Source organism: Pteropus vampyrus, unplaced genomic scaffold, assembly GCF_000151845.1.
Source record: "Pteropus vampyrus isolate Shadow unplaced genomic scaffold, Pvam_2.0 Scaffold39, whole genome shotgun sequence".
Lineage (NCBI taxonomy): Eukaryota > Metazoa > Chordata > Mammalia > Chiroptera > Pteropodidae > Pteropus > Pteropus vampyrus.
The window spans coordinates 9,201,758-9,210,678 of NW_011888820.1; positions in this window are offsets into that span (position 1 = coordinate 9,201,758).

Genomic DNA, 8,921 nt, shown 5'->3' on the forward strand with positions numbered 1-8,921 from the left:
GACTGGTATATGTCAGATCTAAAGTGTCACTTGAATTCAATAATTAAAAAACACACTAACAAGCATTCTTAATACATTTACTTATTTTCCAGTTGTTGAACACTTTCTGGAGGCTGCCTGATATTTAATTTTTATGCATATAAGTCAACACAACTTTATAGAAAACTCCTCGAGGGCAGAAACAGGGTCATAGTTTGGCTGACCTCATGAAATTTATCAATAATTGATTGGAAGCACTTTGTACATGCATTTACTTTCCTAATATCAGAATCAGAACTGTTAGATTTTTTTTTAAAGCTTTATGTTTTAAATGTTTTAAAAAGCTCTAAAAACTTTCTCTAATTCCAAAAATTATGTTGAAAAGTAGATTTCCCTCCTTTCTTAATTTTAAATAAACTAAATTTTATATTCTGGTTTAAGTTTTTTTTTTAAAAAAAAAGGTTTATTGGCAAAAAGTCAGTTTTCAAATTAAGTACCTGAGTTAGTTATATAAAAAAGTAAATAACTAATTTCATTCTCCCCTAAAAAAGCTATTATTCCCTTAGTTCTGCTTTAAAGTAAATCACTCTAAATTGCTCATAGACTGTATTTTATTGTTCTCCAAGATGAACTTTAAGAGGCACCTGGTGATTTATATATTTGTGATCAAAATAAAGACAGTCTGATACATTAACTATGGGAGCAATCTTCATGTCAATTTATGTGCTTGGTCAAGGCTAGGCACACAATTGAGGTACAGGAATGAAGGAAACAGAACACGGTAGTCCCCCTTTGTCCAAGGGGGATACTTTCCAAGACCCCCAGTGGATGCCTGAAACTGAGGATAGTAACAAATCCTACATATATTTTGATTTTTCCTATACCTACATACTCGTGATAAAATTTAAGTCATAAATTAGGTGCAGTAAGAGATTAACAACAATAATAAAATAGAACAAGTATAACAATGTACTGTAGTAAAAGTTATGTGAATGTAGTCTCTCTCTCTCAAAATATCTTATTATATTGGATGTACAGCGTGGATATGCTGCCTGTTAAACAGAACTAGAGAACACCATTTATTAAGTAGTAACTGTGCCAGGAACTGTGAGCTCTCTTCATGTTGCCATCCCCATTTTATAGATGAAAAAGTGCTCGGCACAGGGTGGAGACTCAGATTTAGGCTTACATATGGGGTGACCAACAGTCCTGATTTGTTTGGAAGGAGAACTCAGATCGTAAGATGCAAGACTTACAGTGTTAAAACTGGGACAGTCCTAAGCAAATTGGGACGGTTGGTCATTCTTCTTACAAAATCTGTGCTGTTTCATGAACATCTTCAGTCCATTTCTCATACAAAGGCTCAGGAGCCTCCCCCGCACACACACACACACACACACACACACGCAGCCCACCCATGGGCAGAACTGAGTCAGAATGAGCTGCACAGAGGAAGGGAAGAAAGCCCAGACCGAGACTGGGCTGAGGAAAATCTCCCCACATCTAGCCCTACTCCCAGCTCCTGACTGGGGAACCCTATCCCCCTAAGCTTTAGTTGGCTTTCTCAGAGGTCTAACCACCAAGCTTGGAGGACTTTATTGAGAAAGTGGGTACCAACTAGATACCTCTACTCTCACTCCTCACAGGAGAAACAGGACAAAATACAGGTCTTTACAGAGTTGTAAGATGCTGAAGAAATACGACATTTTACCCAAGCCCCTGATTCACCAGATCATCCAATCCCTTGAGACCCATCACACGGAAAGCGTAATCTCTCTGGAAACTCTTACTCCAGATCTGCCGATAGACCCAATGTTGACAATTCTATACACCCAGACAAGTGCAAACAACAACCATTTATCATAAACTGGCCACCCAATACCATCTGCTCCAGAGAAACGAACTATCTCTAAGAAGCATCCAAGATAGCCAGAGGCAGGCCAGGTTGACATTACCTGGAACTTCGAGTCTAGTAAGTACGTTTCCCACGATTCACTGGGCCTGACCATAATGTGATTGCTCAGGCTCAGTGGTTTTCAATCTTGTCTGCTCATTAGAATCATCTGTGGAAAGTTTAAACCTACTGATGACCTGACCTTACCCCAGACCAATTAAATCAGAATGGCCAGAGTTAAGTTACAGGTGAATCTAATGTGCAACCAGGGTTAAAACCCATTGCTCTAGCCCAGTGACTCTCAAAGTGCTGTCTCTGGGCCAGCATCATTGGCAGTTTGTTTTTATGCTAACAGGTAAAATTATACTATGGGATAAAATTAATTCTGTGTTTCCCTTGCCTTGATCCAAGAGACAGAGCTTGGGCAAGAAAGATTTAATATAGTGACTATGTTAATAGTTTGTCTACAGAGAAGATGTTTGATTAATAGAAATAAGACTTCATTATACTTAAGCCACACCATTTTCCTCTCCATCTATCTCCATTTTCTTCCATTGGACCCATCTTGGTCTTTCTTGGTTTGTTAGCATTTTCCCTAAATTTGGAGGTCTCTTGAATAAGCACTTCCAGATTTCAAACGCTACTTTCCACCTTCATCTGGAGAGTTGCCTCTCGTGGAGTTATACTATTTCAACACTATTCTTGGATGTTTTTACCTCACAGTCTAAGACGTGCTAGTTTCTCGTAGTTATATAAATGTCTAACCACTGTGTTATACACCTGAAACTAATATAATATTGAATACCAACTGTAATTGAAAAAAATAAAAGAGAAAGAAAGAAAAGAGAGAGAGAGAAAGAGGAAGGAAGGAGAGAGAGAGGGAAGAAGGAAGGGAGGGAAAGAGAGAAAGAGAGAGGGAGAGAGAGAGAGAGACAGAAAGAAAGGGCAGGAAGGAAGGAAGGAAGGAAGGAAAAGAAAAGAAAAGAATAGAAAGGAAGGAAGGAAGGGAGGGAGGGAGGAAGAAGGAGAGAGGAAGAAGGAGGGAGGAAGAAGGAGGGAGGAAGAAGAAAGGAAGAAAGGAGAAAAATTCCGTCCTAGTTTGCAGCTCTTACCTGCTGCTCATATCATAGCCATTGAGTCTTTGGTTAAGTATCAGCTTCCTGCTTACACTTGTTAATTTGGACCCAAAAAGTTGGTATAAATTTCAGGATATTGCTTCGTTAATTCCACTTTATAGAAAAAAGTTTTTATTGGAATGATACTCTGAAAATGTTGTAGTCTGAATTTTCTAACATTTACTTTTCTTAAAATTATCTTAATCACAGTCATTTTTAAAAAATATTACATTAAAAGTGGCAGTTTAAAATGCTGAACAGGAAGATGTAATTTAATGAAGGGCATCTTTCTCCACATTGACATGGATGTTAAATCTTTTTTTTTTTAAGATTCTAATGTGTTCTAATTACTTTAATTTAAAATTCTGGGTGTGCATGTTTTATTCATGACTTTCTAGATGATTGAGAAAGTTTTTGCAGCTCCTTTGAAGCTCTAACTTTGGAAATATAACAAATAATGAAGCCATCATATTTTCAAAATGCTCAGATAGAGGAGACTTTTGAAAGACAGTGTAATTGTGAATCAAAGCTTAATCAGCTGCTGTGAAATGAGTTTTTAATTATTACATTGCCCCTGGTATGCTGGAGTTCACCAAGGTTAAGAGAATGACCTCGCACACATTTCCTCTGAAAGGGTAGAATTTTTTTTCCTGTGCACCATATCACCTTGAATATTCAGAAACTAAGTCGTTCTGCTTCCCATGAAAATATTCCTTAGAAACGATTTTTCACACTAACCCTTGTCTAATCTCAGACAAGAAATGGGAAGTGTCACTCATTTTTCTCTTATTAAATGCATTATTTCTGCAGTGGGCATATGGCTTCTGAAGTGGAATACTCATCTACTCCCACTGAAAAATTCACATTTTCCAAAGTAGTTTGTAATTTTATTAAAGAGAATGTCAAAAAGGGTGCTCAAAGCATAAATCTTCAGATTTCAGAATTCTGGATCAAAATAAATGGTTTTATTTCAAGTGACCAAAAATAATACAGATTTCCCAAATGGGAAAAATGGGTTTGCACAAGGAGGTTCTCTGGGCAGTCAGTACCTGATATCCTTGATATAAAGTTCAACTCGAACAAATTTCCATTTTTATCAAATGGGAAAGGGACATGGTATGAAAGCTTCTCAAACTTCCTGCCTCAAACGTAGAAACTTACATCTATATTCCATTTTCTGGCCACTAAATAAAACTAAGAGATCAGAACTTAAATGTTTTAAAGTTCCCTAAGAATCATTAAAAAATTATTACATCACCAAATGTCCAAAGCAAAATCAAAAGACTTTTGATTTTAACTCTACTGCCACATTTTCTCTTTAGATTGTAAAAGAATTTGCCAAATGAAATTCTAAGTTCGGCATAAAAATCAGCACTAATATCTTGACCTCTTCTAAAGCTCTCTCTACAAGTGATTTTGATCTGTGATTCTAATAAAATTTTTAAGGAGGGGCATTTAACTCATTTATTTGAAACAAAATCTCCCTGGATCCTTAAATATATACATATTCAATCAAATCGAAGAAACAGATGTAGATGTTGTATAAAACATGATTCAGAGTTCCTATTGACAGTTTCCCTTTTTTGAGGAATGCAAACAACCTTGGGCTCATTAAATGAGAACAAGCAGGATCCCGAAATAAGTGTTACTGCTAAGAAAGTCATCATTAAAATGCTGCACCCGAGGTTTGATTTGCATAAGATCTGATTACATTTAGTAGCTGCTCACATATCTGTGCTGAATCAATGTCACTTCATCAACACACAGGTTATCTTTGCTGCTCACTTTAGAATGGGCTCGCTTCTAATTGAAAAATACAGCATTGCACATCCCGTGTGTCCCTCTGTCACATGCTTTGTGCTAGTTCTTGGCTGAAAAGGGAGATCAGTCAAGTCTTATACAGCATTTCTATGGTTGAGCAAATCCTATGTAATTTATCTCTTCAAAATGATATCTGTGAAAGTAAGTGACATCTCTGCCACTGGGGATAAGTGACATAGAGCCAGTATATTTACTAGAAATAATAATAGCTAGCATTTATTGAGCAATTATCAACTGCCAAGTACTAAATTAAGTGCTGCCCAAGCATTTACTCTATCATTTAATCTTCTGGCAGCTACTGTTGTTAACGCCATGTTTCCAGGTGCGGAAACCAAGGCTTAACGAGGTTATTTGACTTGCCCAGTATCACAAGCTCCTCATTAGTGGAGTCAAGATTTAACTCTAAAGTCCATGCTCTGAGAACTACATTACCCAGGACCTGAATAAGCAGTGCCCTAAACTCATGCAGACCCAAAGTTAAATCTTAGCTCTGGTCTCAGTAGTAGCACTGTTGAAAATTGAAATTCTAGAAGTAAATCCACCTCATTAGGATAAAAATCATTCAGAGGTGTCATCAAAGTGAATTTCCTCTCAATGACACTAAGCCCAGAATAAAACATGAATCTCCACCCCCACAGCCCATCATTGCATCCAAGTTGTTCACATCTCTGGCACTACCTGCCCCAGACCCTACCTTCTAAACACAAGGAAGGAAAATTGACACAAAACCATAGTGATGCTTTTTTGTAATGCACCAAAACTCAGTTTGTGTTAAGGATTTCTACTGTGGACACTGAAAACGTAGTTAGGAATTGAGGGGAATATTGTAAGCTGGTAACAATAAACTAGAATTAAAGAATTGCCAAAACTATTAAGCCATATTGATCACCTGTGCAATTGTACAAATACTGCCAAACACGAACATGTCTTACCATACACACAGGTACACCTACATGCATTAGAACTAAGCTAATGAAGAGCTTCACAGTGAGAAATCAACCAACATGCAAATGGAGGGCTTCTGGTGCACATGGCTATGGTCCCAGTTCCACCTACACTCTGTTGGAATACAAGCAAGACGTTTGGGTACATTATACGTCTCTAAGAAAGATTTTAAAACTCAAATACTGTGAACCTTAGCCTTTGTCAGAACATCGAGGCTTCCTCTGCCACAGATACTGAATATGGTAGTAATTTAAATTGCTAGAAGCTATGCCCTACTGAAACATCCTGTTAAAACAAAATTTAAAAATCCAGATTAAAATAAGAGCTCATTTTATGTAATTAAGAGATATTTGTGTTGCTGAATTAGAAACATCGGTTCATAAATAACATATACTATATTCCACAATGAAGACCATTACTTCTGGATATATTTACTAAACCCATCAACTCAATTAATAAATATTTAGTGAGTACCTACCATGAGCAAGGCATAAGGATAGATACCAGGGAATACAAAATGATTAAGACAGGTCTCGTACTCTAAAGGAAACCACTATTTAGAGGACAGTCTATCGAGAAAATATTCACTAATCTATCTAAATTCCTGAGAGAAGAAATAAGATTTGTAAATTATTCCATCACATGTGCTGTTCACTGAATTGTCAGAATTCACACAGAAGTCATATGTATAACAACAAAAAAAAGTAGTGTTTTTATATTTCAAATGAAATATCTGAACTCCAGTTAATTCAGAAGACATTTTGAATCATCCTTTTGTCTTCTAAGTAGCTCTGTTATACTTCTGCCTACAGAGAAGACCCTAATTCATTTCACTATTTCATTGAGGATTAATATTTGATTTACTCTGGCCTGGGGAAAGAAGATATTTGAATAATATTTGGGTCCATTTTAGGCACTGATTAAAGAACAGAATGTTTCAGTGAACAGTCGAAACAAGAGCCAAATGAGCATTAGACAGACGGGGTGGATTCAAGTGAAGACCTCTTCCCTCTGCACTGTCCCCGCTGGTAGCTAAGTTTCTCCTCTGTGTCAGCACCTCACTCCTCCCTTCTTCCATGCCCCCAAAATATTAAACTCACCCCTTTTTACTCCCATCACAAATGCTGTGAGGTAGATTCGAAGATGCAACCAACCCTCTCTCTCCATTCCCATATTCTAATTCAACTGGTTTCTGCTTGTGTCAGTTATTGTAAACACCTTTCACCTGGTGCTTGGTCTCCAGCTTCCATCTCTGAAAGTCACCTTTGATCACTACCTAATTAATCTTCTCTCAAACTAATTTCAGCCTCCAATTACTCAACCTTGCCAGCAGAAGAAAATACAAAACTCTTTACCATGGCATGTAAGTCCTTCCACTTCAAGATCCCTGGAGAACTAAATGACCCCCATCCAGGTCATTGTGACAACTGAAAGCATGCTTCCAAACACATCCAGGGGGACAGTTTTTCCCTGAAGAGACTTAGACAACCCTCATGCCACTCTGCAGACACCCATGAGCAAGTCTGTTGTGGTCAAAGGCAGAGTCTGTTTCTAACTCTGTCTATATACTTTTCTGGGGTTCATCTCACCTAATGAAAGCACTGAGACTCTCATTCTCAGTTAAATACAATTTTTCCCAAAGCACATAAATTAACAGGGAAAGACACATAAGCATTAAAAAATTTGAAAAATATCAGGATGATATAGGTTTCCCTAAATTGCTAAGGGTTGTGCAGAAGAGGATTCTCATGTGAAACGTACATTACTAGTCCTATTTCCCCTGAAGCCAAACTAAAAATCATTATTCTCTAAAAATGTAAGTAGAGTAGATCCTGGCTCTGCCTTCTCCAAACTTTCCAAATGTGATTAATATTCTTTTCTATTCAATTCATATCTTTATTTTTCAGATTCTCTTAAAGCTTGAGGATATTTTAGCTTCGGTATTTTTGAAAAAATAACAATATTACTTCCTGGAAAGCAAATGCAATATAATGCACTAAACTTAGAACTCTTTGAGAGTAAACACTGTTTTAATTATATTTGCAGCTTTGTTCTTTAGCCAATTGCATGGTCATTAATAGGGTAAGAACAGAACGGGGAGAGCATGCTATGGAAGGCTGACATTTCAGCCCTTAATCTATTACCTACTGACAATGTGATTTGCAGCAAAACACTTAACCTGTTTGAATCTGAGTTTGCTCAACTGTTGAAGAGAGGTACTAATACCACCTACTTCATAAGATATTATTGTGAAGAGCAAATGAAATCATAAATTACAATGTGGCTATAAACACTGCATGATAGTTTTTATCACTCCCAAGCATGGGCTTAAAATCATAGAATGAGTAGAAAGTAAGAAGAAAAAAGCTGAACAACTACAAAGCAAACATCTCAGTCGTGAATGCCAAAACCTGAAAAACATTTTATCCATCTGAAAAATCTTCCTGAAGTAGCTCTCTACAAAAGAAGAGGAAAAAAGAAGAAAAGATTTTTTAAATATGGTATATTGTATTTAGATTATATTCTACCAATTGAATTTGCCAAATCCAATAATAACAAACTGAAACAAAAACTTTTGTTTTAAAACCATGTGGTGTATATGTCAAAGTAATCTGTATCAGATTAACCTTCCAACTGAAAACAACTATAAAAGATGGATAAAATACAAAACAGACAAAATACATAAAACAGTCAATAAGGTCAAATAAATTAGCCAGAACTTCAAGGACTAAATCCCAGAGAGAAAACAAAAAGTTTATGTATATTGGAATAATCTTGACAATTAGCCTCCACATTTTCCCCTCATACCATTTTCTGACTCACTGAACAAGAATAGAGACAAACTAAAAGCAGTAACCTAGCGGCAGTCTCACTGAAGACAAGTGACTGATTGATTGATTGATTGATTGATTACTGAATTTAATGATTCTATAGATGAATTTAATAGCAGATTAAAGAGAGCATAATGATCGTGGATAAACTCAAAGACAGATCTTTAGATATATCCAGATTGAATTATGAAGAGAAAAATAAAAAGAAAATACAGAAAAGAATGAGACTGAGTGACACTGATTAAATGTTCTAACATACATATAATTGGAATCTCAGAAGGAGAAGGGAAAGAATGGAACACAAACAATAGCTGAAGGCACAAAATTAACAATATG